Source organism: Pteropus medius, unplaced genomic scaffold, assembly GCF_902729225.1.
Source record: "Pteropus medius unplaced genomic scaffold, Ma_sr-lr_union100, whole genome shotgun sequence".
NCBI classification, from domain to species: Eukaryota; Metazoa; Chordata; class Mammalia; order Chiroptera; family Pteropodidae; genus Pteropus; species Pteropus medius.
The window spans coordinates 4,604,867-4,625,839 of record NW_024345601.1 but is presented as its reverse complement, the minus strand read 5'-3'; positions in this window follow the sequence as shown (position 1 = coordinate 4,625,839).

Below are 20,973 nucleotides of genomic sequence, written 5' to 3'. Positions count from 1 at the left end.
GCTGGGCACGGCTGGGCGGATGTCTGAGGCAGCCTCAAAAAAGCAGACAACAATAGTTCCAAACACAGAGCTAGGCACGCGGGCTGTGGTTTCACACAGCTGAGAGAGGGCCAGAGACCCCTATCTCCATGAATGCCAGTGCCTGGGGTGCTAGAACATTCATCATGGAAAATTCCAGAAAAAAAATAATTTACAAAGCAACACCAACCCCTAAGGGAGATCAGAGAACTCTGTGGAGGAGAGGAGGCAGAGTGCAATGGGACTTGGGTTGGTGGGTAGGGAAGGGGATAGCTGAATACTGAAGGGACGCTCTCCTCCTCTGTCCTCTAAACTTCCCGGAAGAGCGCTCACTGTCTCCACTTCCCCAGTATGCATTCACTCCTCGGCCCTCTGGGACTGCCTCCCCTACCACTCCAACAAGTTGGCACCAAGGATGTCAGTGGCCTCTTCACTGCTAGATCCAATGGCCAGTCTTCAGAACTTATCTCACCACCCACTTTATCCCATTTGGAATTATCCTTTCATCTTTTTTTACTTAAAATTCACTGCTCTCCTGTCTTAGTTTGAAGTCACGCAAAGCAGAATCCAAGACAAAGACTTGGGTGCAGGTAATTTATTTGGGAGGTGGTCTCAGGAAGCAGAAGTGAGATGCAGGAAAGTGAGACAAGTACAGAGTATGTGTTATTGGGCTACTGCTGTGGACTTCTGGGGCTCCATCCCTCCTGGGCCCTCAGAGGAATGTGTAGAATGCACCTTAGAATTGCCTCTGCGAAGAATGAAGAATGAACGGCAGGAGCATTAAGCTGATCTCTCGACTCCCATTGGTGGCGGGTGACTTCGCAGGGGCATGAACTCCCTGAGGCAGGAAAACAGAAAGCCAAAGTAGGTGCTCGCGGCAGGGAGCCATCCTCATGCAGGAGAAGTGTCCCTGCTGCAACTGCAGCCACTAGTGGACTGAGGAACTCAGGGGACACCAGTATATCTCCGAGACTTTGTCTACACGACAGCTCACTCCTGTGGTCCTTCTCTGGCCTGTGACCACACTATCTGTTCCCAGGATCCTCTTCACTCTGCCCCACCCCTCACAGGCTCCTTAACTTATAATGCTCCTCACTGATGCCCTCCCTCTTGCCTGTCCCCTCCCCATCCAATGCCCTTGGTTTGTCTCCATCGCTGTACTAAATACATTGTGCAAACACTTTCTGTTATGTTTCTTCCTTCCCCTAGAAACTTCTTATAGGCAGGACAGGTCCTCTACCAGTGTTGAACACATAGTAGGAGCTCAAGAAGGTATAGCTCCTCTGCCTTTCCCCATAAAAAGCCTACCAATGGCGATGTCATGAAACCAGTTTTCCCAGTCCTTAAGACCCATTGTGAAGGCTACTTGCTAGTTTCTATTTTTCCTTTTTCTGGAGAAAGCAGGGCCCTGGGATGGTGGGAGCTGCCACCTTTTCTCTTAGGGATACCAACCTAGCCGATGGGATGCTGCCTCTGAAAGGCACCTACTCCAGAACCTCTTTCCCCTCCCTGTTTCACAATGCTCAGTGGACATGAAAGTCTATGTGCCTCCTCAGCAAGATAGGACTTATGATAAAGAAATGAGGATCGGAGCCTTCAATTAACCAATAGATGAACAGCCACTCCATGTACAAGACGTGCGGGGCACTGGGCCGTAGGAAGGAGCAAGAGGAGAGGGAGAAAGAAGAGGGGAAGCAGAGGGCACATCCGACTTTAAAGAGTTTATAATCTAGGTTGTGGAGATGAGACCAACAGCACAGAATCCACTGTCGAGAAATGTTAATGTTGTCACAATCACTGAGGAGGAAAGGATAGACTGTTTAGTAAATAGTACTGGGAAATGGGCTTGACATGTGAAATGAAATTGGATCCTCACCTAGCACCTCACACAAGACAGACTCCAGCTGGGTTAGAGATATAAACTAATATGATAACTGTCAAGTTAAGATACTGTACGAGAACACTTCTGTGGCCCACGGATAGAGAATGATTTGTAACACACACCTTCAAATACACGAGCAATAAGGCAAAATACTGGTGAATTTGGTTTCATTAAAATTAAGGACTTTTGTTCAACGAAGTTCACAGACATAACAAAATGAGAGAAAATATTTGCAATGTTTAAAACTGATAAGAAATTTATATTTAAAATATTTACAAACCTTCTACAAACAAGGAAAAAAACAGCAAACCTCATAGAAGAATGAGCAAAGAGCATGAACAGGCAATTGTCATAAAAGGAAACCCAAAAGCTAACAACTATACAAAGAAATGCTTAAAATTGTTAGTAATCACAGAAATTGAGAAGTGAAACAATAATGAGATAATGATTTATAACTATTAGAAGAACTCTTATGTCCTGGTGGTATGCGTGAGTGTGAAGTGGCATGGCCAACACTCTCTACTCAAAAAAGGAGTCACTCGACCTATGACCCAGAAATTCTGCCCTGTGTAAAGCCCTGAGGAATGCTCTCACAAACCCATCCTTAACTGGCCGACAATGGAGCTGTGCATCATGGTGGGGGTGGTGGCAAGAGCCAAAGCAGTGCAAATGTCCCTCATGGAGGAGTGGAGAAACTGTGCAGACCACATGCAGCTGGGGGTCCAGGCAGCAGTTTCAAGTAACAAACCAGATGTCCACATACAGACATGAAAGGGTCTTGAAAACATAGTGCTGAGTGGGAAAAAAAAAAATGCAGAATGAGATCGATGACATGACAGCATTTGTGTAAATTTAAATAATGTACCCAAAATAACAAAACATATTTTCAAGAACACGTACCATGCAAAGGAATAGGCAGAATGGTGCTGTTCTAGTTACTATTGCTGCATGACAGATTATTCCAAGATTTAGTGGCTTGAAACAATCGTTCTATAATATCATACAGATTCCCTAGAATAGGACCTTAGGCAGGGCTGACCGGGAAATGCTTCAGCTCCATATGGCATCGACTGAGCTCACTAGGGGGTATCTGCAGGAGGGTGGACTGGTCTGCAGAGCTCGAGGTGGCTTGCTGACATGTCTGAAATTTTGGCAGGGCTGTCAACCAGATCACCTCCAGGAAGCAAGCCTCTCTAGCATGATGGTCTCAGGGTAGTTGGACTTCTTACACAAAGGCTCAAAGTCGTAGCAAACCAGGAGTAGGCTACTTGAAAATCACATAGCATCACTTCAGCCACATTCCACTGGTAGAAGAAGTCATGAACCCAGCAAGCTTCAAGGACTGGGACATAGACTCAGTTTCTTCATGGGAGGAGTGTCAAAGATTTTGTGGTCATGTTTTTAAACCTCCCCACTGCCTGTGGTGGGAAAGAAATATAGAAGTAGGGAATGAGGCTAAAATAAAGTAAATGAATAAGAAAGTCTATGTCGAGCTTATGAATGTGACCTTATTTGAATAAAGAATCATTATAGAGGAAATGAAGGATATTAACATGAGGTCATCCTGCATCAACTGAGTGGGCCCTGAATCCAATGTCTGGTGACCTTGTAAGAGAGAGGCAGAGGAAAATTAGACAGAGTGAAGAACACAAGGAGAAGGCCATGAGAGGATGAGGCAGACATGCACTCTAGCCAAGGAACACCTGGAGCTGCCAAAAGCTAGAAAAACCAAGGAAAGATTCTCTTCTAGAGCAGAGGGAGCATGGCACTGGCAACATCTTGGTAATTTGTCATGACGGCTCCGGGAAACTAATATATATTGTTACATAATAATGTGACAGGATTATTAAAGGAATTCTTGTTTTGACTGAGGCCCAAAGGCCAAGACTGACCAAATAGGTGGAAAGATCCCAGCCCACCAAAAGACCAGACACCCCAAGCCAGATTCGCAAAGGGGATGCTCAGGAACTAGGTGTGGGACACTCTTCTCTCAATTGGGTTACAAAGAGCTGAATCTGAAGTGGCCAGAGAGATGGGGAATTCTCTGAAGAACATGGTCAGTGGGTACAAAGCCCACCCTCCTGTGAATGGGTAGTGATGCTTTCACCTCACCTCACGCCTGGAGCAAAGGGCTTCAAGGAGACCCTGCAGTTTGGGGGCCTAGGAATCTGAAGGCAGGAGGCTGTGGAGGCAGGTGAAGGTGGGGTATTATACAATATGTGAACTTTTTTGTCTAGCTTTTTTCACTTAGCGTAAAGTTTTTGAGGTTCATTCATTGTATAACATGTATTAGCACTTCATTTCTTTTTATGATTGAATGATATTCCATAGTATGAATAGACCACAATTTGTTTACTCATTTATCCATTGGTGCACATTTGAGTTGTTTCCACTTTTTGGCTTTTGTGAATAGTGCTGCTATGAACATGAGTGTACATGTATCTGTTTGAGAACCAGTTTTCAGTTCTTTGGCATATATACTAAGAGTGAATCTCTGGGTCATATGGCAATTCAGTGTTTAACATCTTGAGGAACCATTGAACTATTTTCTATTGAGGCTGAACTGTTTTACATTCTTACCAGCAATATACAAAGGGTACAATTTCTTCATATTCTTGACAACAGTTGTTATTATGTTTTGTTTTGTTTTGTTTTTTATTATATCCATCCTAGTGGGTGTGAAGTGATGCCACATGGTGGTTTTGATTTGCATTTTCCTAATGGCTAATGATGTTGAGCATCATTTCATGTGCTCGTTGGCCAGCTGTATATCTTCTTTGGTGAAATATCTATTCAAGTCTTTTGCCCAAGTCTTTTCTTTAATTAGTCTGTCTGTCTTTTTGTTGTTGAGTAGTAAGAGTTTTTTATATATTCTGGGCACTAGATCCTTCTATATGATTTACAAATATCTTCTCCCATTCTGTCCGCTATCTTTTCACTTTCTTAATAATGTCCTTTGATGAACGAAAGTTTTTAATTTTGGTTAAGTCCAATTTATCTAGTTTTTCTCTTGTTGCTCATGCTTTGATGTCATATCTAAGAATCTGTTGCCAAATCCAATGTCATAAGATCTACTCCTATGTTTTTCTAAGTCACATGGTTGATCCATTTTGAATGAATTTTTTGTACATAGTGTGAGGTAAGGGTTCAACTTCATTCTTTTGCATGTAGTGATCCAGTCATCCGGTTACTCTCTGACTTCTCACATTAATCTCATGAAAGAAGCAATACTATCAACTTCATTTTACAGATGGGGAAACTGAGATTTCAAGAGGTAAAAGAGCTGCCCAAAGCCACACAGATAGCAAATGGCTGCACTGAGATTTGACCTCAGGCATCTCAGTCAGACCAGTGCTTCTGAGCAGAGTGGCCAATGGCTCCGGTGCCCAGGCCATTTCTTCTCAACTCCTCTGATTTAAGAGTGGCTTTGGGGGACAGTCCACATGTGCTATGAATATCCCTTCTTAGCTGTGCTGGACAGACTCTCTGCTTTCCTGCTTCAGGGTTTTCTGAAGCCTTGAGAGGCAGCTAAATTTGCGCATGGGCACAACCCCGGGAGGTAACATCCTTCCGGGGTGCTAACTTGAAATGCGTTCTACACATTCCTCAGCAAATTAACCTTGGGTGCCTCCTTCACAAAGCCACTCATTGAAGCACACCTGCCAGCTGTGATCACCACCAGATAAAGCATCTGCACCAAAGCCTTACTCAGCTCTGCTTTTGAGGAACCCCACTAAAACATCATAAGAATTCAGAGCAGGGTCTTTCTGCCCCCAGCAACTTCCCGCCCTCCAGCACTCCAAGCCCAGGCCTATCCACATCCTCAGGAGGCCTGCGTGGCCCAGCCTAGGCCACTGCCCTGCTGATCCAATATCTACCAACGGGAGGCAAGGACCAGTGAATCTTAGTGCTGCTCTGGGTGCACTGACAAGAGAGAGCAAATTACCTCTGTTCATACTGCTGTTGCTGCAACAGTGGACAAGAATTCTGCCTCAGGGCACTTCTTTTACCAAAAACACACAGCAGCTGAGCTTCCCCTTGCAGTTATCGCATTCTAGCTCTTTCTCAGCCCAGCACCCTCCCCGGGTAGCCCTCAACGCATACAGGACATCACTGGAGGAAAAACTGAGGAAACGACAAGTGCCAAGGAGCCTGAACTATTTTTGCTCCAGAGTGTCATTTACTCATATTTATCCAGATATAGATGAACTTTCCTAATAGTGGGGTTTGGACAAATAGACCATCCTGACCTTCGTCTCCAGAAACTAGGAGTGTCCAGACAGCCTGGAGATGTGAGCAGCCACAGCCCAAATTCCCCTCCCCTGCAGCTCCAGTGCTCACTGATGCTCCCTCCCTCTCTGCCCAGGGGTTCCCCCATCCCCACTGGGCACACCAGCAGAATCCTGACTTGCCCCCAGCCCCTACACCCTCATCTTTGAAGGCTGCCATTTCCAGGCCCCCAAGCTGCAGGAGGCCAGGGGCAGAGTGATTGTGGGTTATAAGCCAGAAATCCATGTTCAGTTTTGTGGTTTAGGGTTATCCAGGTATTTACTGGACCCACTGCCAACCTCCGGAGTCAGGCTGACAGAGGGGCCAGGACTTCTCAGAAGCAGGGACTTCCTCAACGTTTAATGGCTTCTTTTAAGATCCTGTTCTGGGTCTTGTGTTTTCCACCCTCCCCATCTCTTTTCTCCTACACATACATGGGAATACACACACAACTTCACTCCCTTGTTTACTTGTTATATCCCCTATTAGATGCAAGCTCTGTGTGCTCAGGGATCACCTAACACCGTGAGGCATATTGTTGGCTCAACGAATGTTTATTGAATGACTTGCACGTGTAGCACACATGTGTGAACACACAGCCCACAGCATAACAGACACAGCAGTTTTCAGTCTCGGCTACATATTGGAATCACCCAAGAAACTTTAAAAGGTATTGAAGGCAGGACTTTCCCTGGAGATCCTGATTTGATTGGTCTCACTTGAGACCCAGAAATCAGGATTTTTAAAGAATTTCCAGGTGATTCCAATATGTATGTAGCAGTGGTTCTCAACACATCAGGATCACCTGGAAGATTTGTTAGAACACAGATTTCTGCCCCCTACTCCGAGTTTCCTGCTCAATGGGTCGGCAGTGGGGCTCTAGAAGCTGCACTTCTCCCACGGGATGTAGGAGAGTCTCAAGAAACAGGGTAAATGTCTTCTCAGAGGACCAGGGATAAAGAGGAATTTGGAGAGAAGAGGAGGAAGGGTGTGTCTGAGGTGAAGGGGCTGGTACAAGGCAGAGTTCACAAGAAGGGAACTGGATGAGGCAATAAGTGGCAGATCCCATGGGATTCAAGAAGCTAGAAGGTGAGGAGAAGGCCCCCGACTTTGCTGAGATGAGACAGGAAATAGAGCTGAGGTCTCCTCTGCCCTCCTTCTTAGGGTGTTTCTGAGGACTGCACTGGGCCAGGTCAACCACCATCATCATCCCTGCCTCCCTCCACTCCCAATCCCTGCTCCACTCAGCAGCCAGAGCGACCAGTCAAAAACATCAACAAGGCCACGTCACTCCTCTTGCTTAAATCCTCCTGAGAGCTCCCCAAAGTACCTGGAATAAATTCCAAAGTCTATATCCAATTGGCTGTGCCCTTCTGTGAAGGCAATGAGACTCCAAGTACATAGGCATAAGTGACAGAGGTCCCCAACTGCTAGGCTCTGAAGCCATTGCCACATGTTTTGAAGAGCCTACACCTGCCATGGACTGCCCCCAGCCCATAACTGAGCTAGGGCAGGACATGAAGCTCTCTCGTGGGCCACTGTGGCTGCAGGGCTCCTTCAAGACTTTACTGAAACTTCCTGAGACTACACGGGGTCTAGGATGCTCCCACCCAAACTTCCCTCCCTCAGAGATCACACTTAAGAGACCTTCAGGAATTTTAGCCAATCTTCTCCATAGTTAACTGAGGAGCTGGATCCCCTAGTTTATGAAGTGACATAGGCAGCAAAAAGAAAGCAAGTCCCACTATCCTAGTAAGTACTGCTTTCTACCAAGAAAGACCCAGGCTTCAGGGCAGCTTCCCCTAAGCCAGAGATTTAGGACAAGTGATTTTTTAAGGAATGCTCCTGGGAAAGACTAGTCGGGCCATGAGAGGAGCAGCATCAGATAGAGGAGGAAGCCAGGCAGGGGTGGATTTCAGCTGAAGTCCAAGTGGGAACAGCCACTGTTGCACATGGGGGATCTCACCTGTGTCTAAGCAGGCCCTCTGGGCAAAGGCTTGAATCACAGCTAATCTGAATGTGGTGGGCCGAGTAACACTCCCCAGAGATGTCCAAGTCCTAATCCATGGAACCTGTGAATATGCTAGCTTATATGGCGAAAAGGATTTTGCAGATAGGATTAAGAATCTTGAGATGGGGAGACTATTCTGAATTATCTGGGTGGGCCCAACATAATCACAGGGGTCCCTGTACAAGGGAGAAAGATGTGATGACGAAAGCAGAGGTTGGAGTGGTGTACTGCTTGCCAGGACCTTGAGCCAAGCAACACGGGCATCTTCTGGAAGCTGTAAAAGGCAAGGAGAATGACTCTCCCCTGGGGAAGGAGTGCAGCCCAGCAGCTCCTCAATTTTAGCCCAGAGAAACCCATTTCAGACCTCTGGTCTGACAAATCTCTTGTTTAAGCTACCAAGTTTGTGATAATTTGTTAGAACAGCAACAGGAATTAACACACAGCATAGGCAGAATGCCTTGATGCCTCCAGAGCAGGAGAGGGTGGGAAGCTGGTGAGAAGCTCTGAGCCATCCCCCACTCACCTCCCTGTTCCCTGGGGGGCTGTCCTGAGGCAGCTTCTGGTCACCTCCAGGGTTCTGATGAGGGATGGGGCTTCCTGCCCCACTCTCCTAGAACTGCAGCCTAGAACTAACTCCTTAGTGACAAGGAACCCCCAAATCACATTGAGTCATCTGGCCTCTTATGTTGGTGCTGACTTCTCTGACATGTAGGACAAAGACCTGGGGAGTTGGCACCATTGGCTTACTCTTCTTTTCACTGTGTGTGAGTAATAAACTGTCTGAATCTGAAAATGGCTTGTGTATTCATTGGCCAAATCAATCCGGGCTTGGTTTTGGCCTGTCCTGTGAGCACGAGCTTGACAGAGTCCCAGCCTCAGCCTGACCCCACAGGGTACAGAGGCAGGAATTACACCTTGAGGAGGCAGAGGAGATGGGCTTTGTCCTCTGCCTGCAATCACTGGCTGTGGGCGGCCCCACAGGGAGACTGGGACTGCCAGGCACTTCAGTTTCCCCAGTGCCCAAGAGCAGATCCCCAAAGGCCACAGGTGTGAGTCACTAGCCGCAAAGCACAGAGACGTTGGAAAAGAGATCCCAAGGGACCCAGGAGGGAGAAAAAAAAAGAGACTAGAGTTTTTTATGCCCACCAAGAATCATACAAGGCTCACTGCAGCAGTCATCGCTGGTGAGATGGATTTGGTACTAAAAATAGATATGATGGCCCACGCTACATAGCTGTAGGAGCATTACCCAGGGCACCCCTTCTGGGACAGCCATCAAGGGCACTATTTAAAACTCCTGCGCACATCCTGAAGGGCAGCAGTAGTTGTCCACAGACAAGGAAAAGGTGGTGATTTCCTTCAGGAAACAACACGAGGGCCCAAGCCTGCATATTTCATGCCAAACTACTTCTGAAGCCTGTGGTCAGCCAGCCAGACAAGGGCTCTCAGAACACTGAGCTTCGGAAAGTGGCTCAAGCCCAGCCGGCCAGGGTGGCCCTTCAGTGACAGCACAAAGGAAAACCTCTGCCCCTCTTGCCTGCATATGCCTTTATCTTTTGCTAACCCCACCTCCCGCCCATCTCCATCCACCCTACAATCATAGGGTGTCCAGTCCCTGAATCTTCCCACCGGTTTGTGTCCTCCTCTCCTATGATGCAGGGATGCCAAAGGCCTGCAGGCACTTGAAGAGTCACTCAGCCACACAGGACCCTTAGGGTCAAAGAGGAATTTTACTCATGACCAGAAAGGAAAGATTGGAGGGAGAGAGGGAGATTTAAATCAAAGGGTGGCCAGCCTTTTCCTTACGGGACCTGATAGGAAATATTTGAGGTTTTGCAGGCCATACAGTCTCTATCAAAAACCACTTACCTTCGCTGCTGTAGCACAAAAGCAGACACAAGACAGTACACAAAGAAGTAGGCCTGGCTGTGCTCTCATAAAACTTTTATCACATCACAGGCAGCGGACAGAATTTTGCCTGCGGGCATAGTTTGCTGACACCTAGCTTACATGTTCACAGAGTTCAACAAGTTAAAATTAGAAGGAACCTTAGAGATCATCCAATCCAGGGATGGCAAATGAGTTTCAACACACCTGCCAACTCTGATTACTCAGCAGTGGCTCCCTGGCTGGCTGTATTGAAAAGGATTCTGCAGCCAACACCTACCTCTCTATTAATTGGTATTAATACCAATTAATACCACCTACCTAATAGAGAAGTACCATAACTGAAGAGCACCCTAGGCCATGGGCAGGGAGGTGGCAGTGAGTGGCAGCACCAGTGCCTTATATTGGCCACTTGATTACCCAAACACCCTCATTTTATATATAAATAGCTAGATCCCAGAGAGGTTAAATGATTTGCCCAGGGCCACACTGCTATGGCCATGGACTTGCTTGTTATCCGGCTTCTTCATGTTACTCTGCAGCAAAATGGAACCTTACATTTACCTCATTGTGTCATCACCACGTCTAAACCAAAGAATTCTCTGAGACCCCTTAGTGCCAAGTTTCCTGGCCTAGCCCTTTGAGCGCAAAGCGATAGAACCCAGGACTGTAGCTAGTCCTTGATTTGTGAGAATTGATGTTTGGGGAGTTTTCACACCCATGGAAACATATTGTATTTGTGATGCCTGAAAAATTAGGAGTTTGGCTTCCAGGGAGTGCTGCCTGCCAGACCCTTGTTCATGGTGGGGTGGGAAGTGGCTCCAGCAATAAGCCGTGGTTTCCCTTTTCTGAAGTAAATGCTTCGGAAGCACCATGGACCACTCTTGTGGGCCCTGTAGGGCTAAAGCTGATCTCGAGCCCACATCAATATTCTGAAGCATCAAACTGGTATTTCTCACCAGAGAAATAGAATCTATTTCCTAAGATTCTAAATGGTTGTGACTATCAGATAATAACTGCCAGGGTCTTTATTAATACCAATTAATAAGCAGCTGTAGTAATAAACTTTCAAAACAGGATGCAGGTCAAACTTTTAGGAAAAGCTTTTAAAACCCTGAACTCTGTTAATTTAAGTCATTTTACTTTAAAAAGAAAATCAGATTGTCTGCTGTTAGAGCATGCCTGGTATCAGAGCTCTGAAATTGTTTGGGCCTCAGCAGCTAGTAAATGGAGTATTACTAACCTCATGGGGTGGTGGCAATGGTCAAGAAGTAACAGACTGCAGCAGAAGCCTATTTCCCCAGGCCCACTCTGGATGTCACTCACAGCTTCAATGGACACAATGGCTTCCTCCCTTGAGGACCTGTGGCTCTCTGCCTGAGGGCGTCCTTTCCTGTGGTCCCTAACCTTTTCTACACCAGGGACCGGTGCTCCTATGAGAATCTAATGCCTGATGATCTGAGGCAGTGAAGCTGGTGCTGGAGAGTGGCTACAAATACAGATGAAGCTTCCCTTGCTGGCCCGCCATTCACCTCCTGCGGTGCGGCCTGGTTCCTAACAGGCCACGGACCCGGAACCCCTGCTCTATCCTCTTCCTGTTGTCCTTACCGCAGTGTGCACAGGCCAGAGAGCGGGGAAGAGAGCACTCTCAGGAGAGGCCCGTAAGCAATGAGGAAGAATGGAAAGCAGTGGAAAGGATCTGGGTGTCCCCATTCCTCTGTGTATAATTCTGAAGAATTGTTTAGTGTGATAAAACTTTACACCGTCTCTCAGAAGGTCCCCAGAGGCATTTGACCCCTATTTCCTTCTCTCATTAACACACCTTCTATTAGTTAGGTTCTCTTTTTTGCCTCACTTATCCACTTTCTCCTAGTGAGTCCTGGGGTCATCTCTCAAGTAAACTACCTATACCCAAGTCCTTGTCTCAGGGGCAGTCCAAACCAAGACACATATGTAGGCTAGCATGAGAATATGTGTCTCCCCCATCCTCCAACATCAGAGAAAGGGATGAGAGCATTTAAACCAGCCAGCAGCCACGGGGACATCTGATAGTGCACTATAGGAGCTATCACTATCAGTGAGGAGCAGGAAGCTGAAGTGGCCAGTAGCAGCTGTAGCATTTGTCCGTCCAGCATGCTTTACTGACATGATCCCAGTGGGGCTGAAAAATCACGTCGCCCATCCTTAACCTCCTCATGCTACAGCAGTGGGCATGTGATCCAGGCTAGCCAATTCAAATATTTTCTCCTCCTGGATACTGTGATTGGTTCAGGTAATTCCAATCAGAACCCTCTCTGAGGTTGATACAAGATCCTGGAAGAGACTGTAAAGGAGGCTTGTAAACCAGGATTGTAACTGGAAGTGTGTATCTGAGGTTGCAGATGCCTGGGATTTCATCTGTCATGTGAATAGAGCTTGTGAGCAGAATGAAGGGAAATAGAGGCAATCTAAGATGTGAGAGAGAGAGAGAACACCATATCATCAGAGCCACCGGATCCAGCTGCGCCTGAAGCTAGGTTGGACCTTGTGGTTACTAGAGTCAACATATTCCTTTTTTGCTTAATTTGATTGGATTTGATTTCAAGAGGGTGGTTTCTGGTGAGTTGTAAGGCCAACTTTGCCATTGACCTCATTTACTCATTCCATAGTGCTGTTTCAAGTGGAATTTAATTACCAAAAACAACAGAACACCCAAGTAATAGTGGCTCAATAAATAAATTATTTCGTAAAATAAGAATGCTATGAATGTAAAAGTTTTGGTGTAGTAGCCCATTAATATCAGAAAAAAACATGAATTTTTTCCATCACCCCTGAACTACCAACATCAGTATGTTGGTTTGTCATCCTCTTGCTTATCACTTACAGTCACAAGATGGCTGTTGCAGCTCCAGACATCACAACAAAATATATAAGGTCAAGAAGCACAGTGAGAGAGGGACATAACAGCTGATGTTATTCAAGCTCCTCCACTATCTCTCCACTTTAATGAACTCCAGTGAATTTCCAACTGCCTTTACCTGAAAACTTTTCCCAAAAACCACAGAAGGTTACTCTGCCTATGAGTATCAGATCAAAAGTGCTAAAAAAATTCATATCCCCAAAGAGCAACCCCCAACCAATTATTGAGGGAGAGTTGGCATATAAATACCTTAGTTCACTGGTCCTTCTGAGAGATAACTTCAACACAGATGATTTACACATTTTCCAATAATTTCCCTGCATTATTAAGCTCCAGTCACTCACAGTAGCACCTGCTCTATAATGCACTCTTTGTTAGATACTTTCTCTCCCCTATCTCGCTTCCCCACTCTTCTACCAGTGTTTCCTAGGATTACATTCCCCCCAAAACTACTTGCTCTCCAATTCTTGTCTTAGGGAATGCTAGGGGGCCCCCAAAGTGAGACAGCTTTTTCTTTATCAATAAGAGAAATTCTTCCAAGAAATCCTCCAGTAGACTTCCCTATGGCTAGACCTGGGTCAAATGCCCCATTCCTTGCCTCCAGCCACCCCAGGGGAGGTTAAAACAGCACCTGGCAAAGGGAAGCAGAACAGTTATGCCTCCTGAAGTTGAGTTCACTGCTACCTACCTACCCAACTCAAATCAGAGTTTTATTAACAAGATGAATGGAATGGGCAATGATTGTTGAATGGGCAAATTATGGAATGCCAGGTTCTATTCAATAATTTTAAATCAGTGCCTGAGACAATAAGGTAGAAGTCATGCTTGGCAAATTTGCAGAAGACAGGAAATTGGGAGAAATAGAAAGTAAGCCAGAGAACAGAATGGGGAGTCTCAATGAACTTTATAAAAAAAAATGGACTGCGTAGATCAAGATGAGGTTTAGTGGGAGTTAATGTGACAACCCAGAGCTAGGTATTTATATACCAACTCCCTCTCAATCATTGGTTGAGAGCTGTTCTTGGGTGATGTGAATTTCTTGGCACTTCTGATCTGATACTCACAGGCAGAAAAGCCTTTTATGGTTTTTGGGTAATGGCAGTTGAAAGTTGTCTGGAGCTCCTTATAGATCCTAGCTATAACATAAACTACACAAACAAAATAACCAAACAAGGGTAATATGGAAAAACAAAAGCTTATCAAGAACACAGTGACAAAGACACCAGGGATAGTTCCATGTGTCAGCAACGTGGTGTGGCTGCCAATCTCCAACAGGATCACAGGTTAATCCCATGAAGAATGGTGTTGAAATGGAAGGAGGAGAAATTCCTCTTCTCTTTGTTCTGGAATTACCATAGCTGGGGCACCAGCTGTAGCATCCTCTGAAACAAGCAGTAACCAAATGTAGTGTGCTTGGAGGAGGGTGGCCAGGATGGAGACAGCCTGGGTGTCACATGAGGAGAGAAGAGGCATTTGCTAGAGGGCATGATGACAAGAAAATTGGAAGAGGACAATATAGCCAAGCTGACGTATTTATTGTCACCTAGAAGCAACATAAACATTTACACAACTCCAGTAATCCCACTAATCAATGTCCGGTAAGGGAAACAAGAACCTCTTTAGGTATTTCAAACAGGAGGAACTTAACACAGACAATTTTTGCAAAGATATTGGAAAAGATGGAGGTGCAAACAGAGAAAGGACCCGAAAAGATCGATAAATGCAGGAAGCTATGATCACCTTTGGGGCTGAAGGAGCAGCAGGGAAAATGGGTTAACCCAGAGCCATGGAGTTACTGAACACCTGGAGTTGCCTCATCAGGGACCTACCTACATTCATTCTGCCTCTGCTGGAGGGACAGTCTGAAACAGAAAGGAAGAAGGTTAACTTCCTCTTATGCTGCCTTCCAGTATCTCTCTAGTACCTCGCATGGCTGACCCTAAGCGGCCTACTGGCAAGAGAGCCTGGGAAGTACCACCTGCAGGGTTCCAGTTCCTTTGACATGGAGAAAAAAAAGAGGATAGGAATGGAGCAAGAGTAAATGAGTGGTTCACAGAGCAGGGTGGAAGTTGTAGAGAGAATTTGTGGATGGATGTAAGGAAGGCCTATCTAAGCCAGAACTGGACAAAGGAGAGAAAGAAAGAGAATAACCACCCTCTTCTGCGCTGCTTCAGCAGTCGTATAATGGAGGTTCTAATGTGTCACAGGTCACTGGACAAGATGTCTTATAAGGTCCCTTCAATGCCTGAAAGTCTCAGATTCTAATTACATATTGTCCACATTCACATTTCCACATCTGTCTCCTGTTGCATGGTTTCATGCAACTTGCAGGCATGTTGATTATGTGATTCCCATTAGTCATGGATCTCCCTGGGAACTAGGCTCACAGCAAACTTCTCATATTATTGGTCAGCCTTCATTAATGTTATCACGAGGCTGGTGGGCTTCTCAGCTTTGAGCGGAGGAGGTATTTAAAATGCCGCTCTGCTCTTGAAATGCACCCAGGGTCTTAAAAAAAAGAGATCCTTTGTAGAAAATGAACAAGCACCAAAATAAATTATCCAGAAGAATAAAACCTCTTTCTCTGTTGCAAAAGAAATTTAAGAGCTCATTAGCCTTAGGAATAAACAGTATTTCTAATGTGTGAGGCCAGTAGACAGAGTAATGAATATTCATGAGCATGCTCCATCCCCTCCATCTTCAAATAAAGGTGTTTGAAATCATCTTTTGCCATTTTGGAGGAAAAGTATATTAACTATTGGTCAGCCGGTTGACCCCAAATGCTCTAAAAATGGGATTTCTGATATTTTTATTAGTATTTGCATCACATTTTGACACAGGTTAATTCCTGGAGAAGATGATGGAAAAAGTTGGCCAAACTACTGACTTCAGATCAAAAGTCTGGGATCAAGGAAACTTTCAAATAGTTTTATAAACTCTACTGGCCCCACCCATACTTAATAATAAATAATAAATAACTCTTTGCACCTTGGCTTCCATGCTGTTCTTCCAGTCCCCTACCATAGGAGCTAACTAATGCTCATATGGTCCCTTGGGAACCAAACTAGCCCAGGCAGTAGGGGGAGCAGAGCCTCCTAAACACCTGAGTAGGAACCTCCCAGGGTCTTTTGGGGTTTTTTTCAGAGCTGGGTTAAGCCAGTGGTTCTCAATTTTGGCTGCACATTAGAATCACCTCAGGAGCTTTTCAATATCGTGACACCCACACTGCAGACTACCAATTACAATAGTCTCTAGGTGTGCGCTCAGGCCAGTGTTTTATCACACAGGTGAAATTATCTGAAAGATGTCAACATACAGCCAAGGTAGCTGTGGTAGTTGGTCTCTAAGATGCTGCGATTAATTCCTACCCTTCCTAACATGCGTGTCATTCCCCCATAGGGAGGGGGAGCCTGTTCTTCCACCCCCTGGCCCTGGGCAGAAATGATAGCCTCCACATTCAGTCTAGCTTATAGGAGAAGTGGCAGTTTTTGCTTTCTTCCTCTTGAAACATTTGCTCTTGAAGGGTTCCCACTCAGAACACAGCTGCCATGCTGTGAGAAGCCCAAGCCACATGGAGAGAGCACGTAAGGGGGGTTGAGATAACAACCCAGCCTAAACAGCTGAGAACCACTGGATCAAGGGGAGCCATCCACAAGTAGACACTCTCTTAAGGTACCTACTGTCCCTGGGGCGTGAGGATTCAATCTGCATCAACGGGGCCTCAACTCCACTCACATGCAGAGTCCTGTCACTCCCACCTCATCTACACCCGTGTGAGAAGCATGACAATATGTGAAGATAGGGTAATAGCAATGGGAGCAAAGGAGAATCACTTCTGTCTAGGGAGAAGCTAATCATCAAGAGTTCCCTTTTAGCTGAAAGAGGTATTAGCTCTATTTTCAATTGTATTACAAATATTATTGATTTTTATATAGTGTGTTATAATTTATAGAGTTCCTGGTCTCACTTGGTCCCTTTTGATAATGCTGAAAGGCAAATATGATCAACAATCTATTTTGCAGAGGAGGGACCTGAAGGCTCAGAGAACATACGTGACTTTGCCTAGATGGCATAGCCAGTAAATAGAGGAATTGGGAATGAAGTCTGGGGACCTTGTGTCCAGGGCATTTTTTTGCTATACTAAACTGCCACTCTGTTTTGGAAAACAAAAAATAAATTGGAGGATGTGGTAAAAAAATGCTGTTTGCCACTTAATATCTATTCTCCCCTTCTGGCTTGATAACAGAACCCTTATTTTATTCAGAGAAGAAATGTATCCAGCTAAATCCACATCTCCAGTCTCCCTTGTAGCAGGGTGTGAATATGTGACTAAGTGAGAGGTAAAGCTTAGTGTTAGTGGGGCTTCCAGAAACCTTCTTCAAAGACACTTGTCTCAATTAAGAGAAATACCCTAGTTGCCTTTCCTCTTTCTTCCAGCCCACAGTTCATACAATGCCTGGCGCTCCAGCAGCCATATTGGATCATGCGGACACTCAGAGGGTAGAAGCTACTTACTACAGACAGTGGAACAGAAAGGTATAACAAGAGAATGGGTTCTGCCCTGGATTGCCTACCTCTAAACCTCTTAAAAAGTAAAAGAATAAATGCTTGGGGATTTAAGTCACCATTTTTCAAGTCTCTGTTATAGCCAACTGCAATTTCAAATGGATAAAATTTACGTAGTTGTAAATTCTAACTGAAGTTACAATTTGATGGAACAACTAGCCCTTAAGACACCAAAAGCCTATTTTCCATATTAGAGGGACAGTGGCTTTAAAGTAAGGCCTCAATTCCAGTCGGCATATGTACCCCCACAGGAGGGAATGATGAATCTGCCATAGAGTGAATGTGCAACAGATATTTATTGGATAAGCAGAGATTTTTGTAGACATCGATTTTACTCATTACTGGTCACCGCACCTCTGTTCCTTGGCATCCTTTTAAGGACTTGAGAAATATATCATAAGAGAGATCATTATTGGTCTAGGGAGAACAGGAGACCCAGTTAGGTTTTCCAAAGAGATCAGCCCCAGCCCTCAGTCCTCAGAAATCTTATCTCCTGACACTTCTGGTGGCCTTGAGTTTATCTCTGCTCTTGATATGGCCTTAGTGGGGATTTTAAAGATGCTGTGTGACTGCATTTGTGTAATTTTCCATGACGGAGCCTGCCTTTGGCTTGGGCTTCTCCTTCTTGAAGTCAAATGGAGCATCCTGAACCCAACCAGAAGCCTGGTTCAGCCAAGTTTAGCCAAGCCCACTCCCGGTCAACCAACAGCAGCCAATTCAGCCTCATGAGTATAAAATAAAAAGTTTTGTGGTGTGAACCACTGAGTTTGTGGGGCTGTTTGTTAGGCAGCATCATCACATATCTAACATGCAATCCATTCAGATAGCCATGCTAGAAACCTGAATGTCTCCCTTCACTCCTGCCTCTCTCTCATGCCTCACAACCAATCCCCAAGTCCTAAATATTCCTCAGTGCCCTCCCATCCTCCCCAACCCCTCTGCCTCTGCCCGAGTTCAGGCCTCATCCTTCTAGATTAGAGTGGCTTCCCAATGAAACCTCTGGCCTTTAGATTAGTCCCCTCAGGTCCACTTTCCCTAGGTGAGAGTGAGTTTTCTGAAATATAAATCAGATGATAACCCTCCTTCACTTAAGACTCTTCCATGGGTTTTAGTCAGGAGAATGTCCAGGGGCTTCCATATGCTTATGCCGTTTTTATCCCTTGGGGACATTCTCTACACTGAACCTAACTCAGCTTTAGCTCCCACTTTATGGAGCTGGTGATGTACCCTCAGATACTCCCCAGCTCTCCACAACTAGGCTCAGTGTCTTGCTGGGCACTGCCCTATCCAGCACACTGTCCTGGCCCTCAGGTCACCCTTTAGGACACTATTGAAATTTTCTGTGGCTTGTCCAACTCTCCCATATATGGTGAGCTCCCTGAGGGCAGGACCTGAATATATTTTCCCAGAATAAACTCTGCATATAGGTCTAGCCCAAAGGCCTGAGCTGCTGTAAGCAAAGTCATCTCTTTCTGGAACAGGAGATGCTCTCTGAAATGGGTGGCTCAGCTCTGCCTAGAAGAAATGGGTCTGACTAGGAACCCCAAGGCAGGAGGGAGAAGAATTAGAGAATAAGAAAAAACGAGGTAAGAAGAGGAAAAAAAGGAAAAGAGAGAGAAAGTAGTATAAGAAGGAAGAGTAAGAGGGCAGAGCTAAGGCAATCGTCCAGGGACCTGAAGGGCAACAGGAAAGGAGTCAGAAATATAAAGATAGGGCCATGAGGAGATTCAGGGAGCAAGAGGAGACCAGGCAGGGGAGAGGCCTATTTTGTGGTCATGCTCCCTTCCAGCTCACTCCTCTCAACTCCCCCATAGAACTGGCTCAGGTGATGTGTGCATTTGGCTTAGGACTCTAGCTCTGGTGCCAGAAACATAAACCAGAGGGTAGGAAAGGCATGGGACCCAGTGCACTGGATGAAGGGCCACAACATTCCTCTCCAGCAGTCCCAGAGGCAGGCTAGAGGCACACAAGGTTGGGGAGAGGCAGAGAAGCCCTGGGTTAGGGTGCCCTCAGGGAAACCTGTGGGCAAGAGAAGGCAGGAGACCTTGGTGCAGAGGGCTGAGCTGTGGCAGGAGCGGCTCTGGGTCAGGGACCAGCCATGGCTTGTGAATCTCAGTTGTATGCCTGGGGAGGGTTCGACCTGCCAGGAATGTGGCTATGGAGCCCACATCTGGAGCAGCTCAGGACACAGAGGTTTGTCCTAGAGGAGGCTCTGAGCAGAGCAGTAAGACCCATTCCTAGGGACTCAGCCTCTGGGCTCCAAGAAGCATATCTCCTGGGGCTTACCTGGCCATGGACCATCAGAACCACCTGAGGACAGAGGTGGGGATGGAGGGCTTTAAAAAGTAGTCTCACACCCCACCCTAGAGACTCTGATTTCACAGAGCTGAGGAAAGCCTCGCAAATTATATATTTTTTTAAAGTTTCCCCATGATTCTGAGAGACAACAAACTCAGGAACCATGGATCTAGAGCAGAAGTCACCAAACTTCTTCTGTAAAAAAAGCCAGATTGTGAATATCTTAGTCTTCGCGGCTAACCAGTCTCTAACTACTCAATCTGCAGCATTGCACGGCAAAAGCAGCCATAGATGATGCGTCGATGAGTGGGTATGGCTGGGCTTCAGTGAAATTATACAGTAGTTTCAGACAGTGGTAGACCATGGGTAACTAAAATCGCACAAAGCAAAATCTCGGGTTAGTGGGGACTTCTATATTTGTAGACCCTGTAATTTGAATTTATAGAATTTTTTACATCGTGAAATATTATTCTTCTTTTGGGTTATTTCCCCTCAACCATCTGAAAAGGAAAGATCATCCTTAGCTCAAATGAAGTAGTGGACGGAATTTGGCCCAAGGGCCAGAGTTTACTGACCTTGCTCTAGACCAGTACTACTATGAAGAAATAAGTGTAGATGTTGAGAGTACATGTTTATAAACTTTCAGAGCACTTAGACATTGTTGTGGCATCCAGGTGGTGGACTTGGCCTAGCCTGGGTGGAGTGATGGTGAACTCTGTGGTGAGCAGCAGGTGAGAATGTGCTGTGTCCTTATAGTGTGGGAGGACCAGTGATGGGTTACAAAGTTTAAAAACTGATCCTTCACTCCAGAAGGTATGAAAAGCAATGGTATATACTATTCTTTTGACTCCAAGGATCTGAATCCAACCACAATGTCTATAATCCTCTTAAAATCTATAATAATAACTACAACAAACAAAACAATTCATGCATGGAAAAAAGAACTGAAAAAGAATACAATGACCAGTTAGTGAAGATTCTTTGAGTGGAGTGACGATGTACATATTATTTCCTTTGTATCTGTCTGTTTCCTAAATTTTCCATAAGGAAAACTTGTGAATTGTATAATTGAGAAATTCTTTGGCTTTTTTTATTTTTTCAATAAGAAGTGGTTTTTAAAAGATACTCTGGAGAATAATTTCT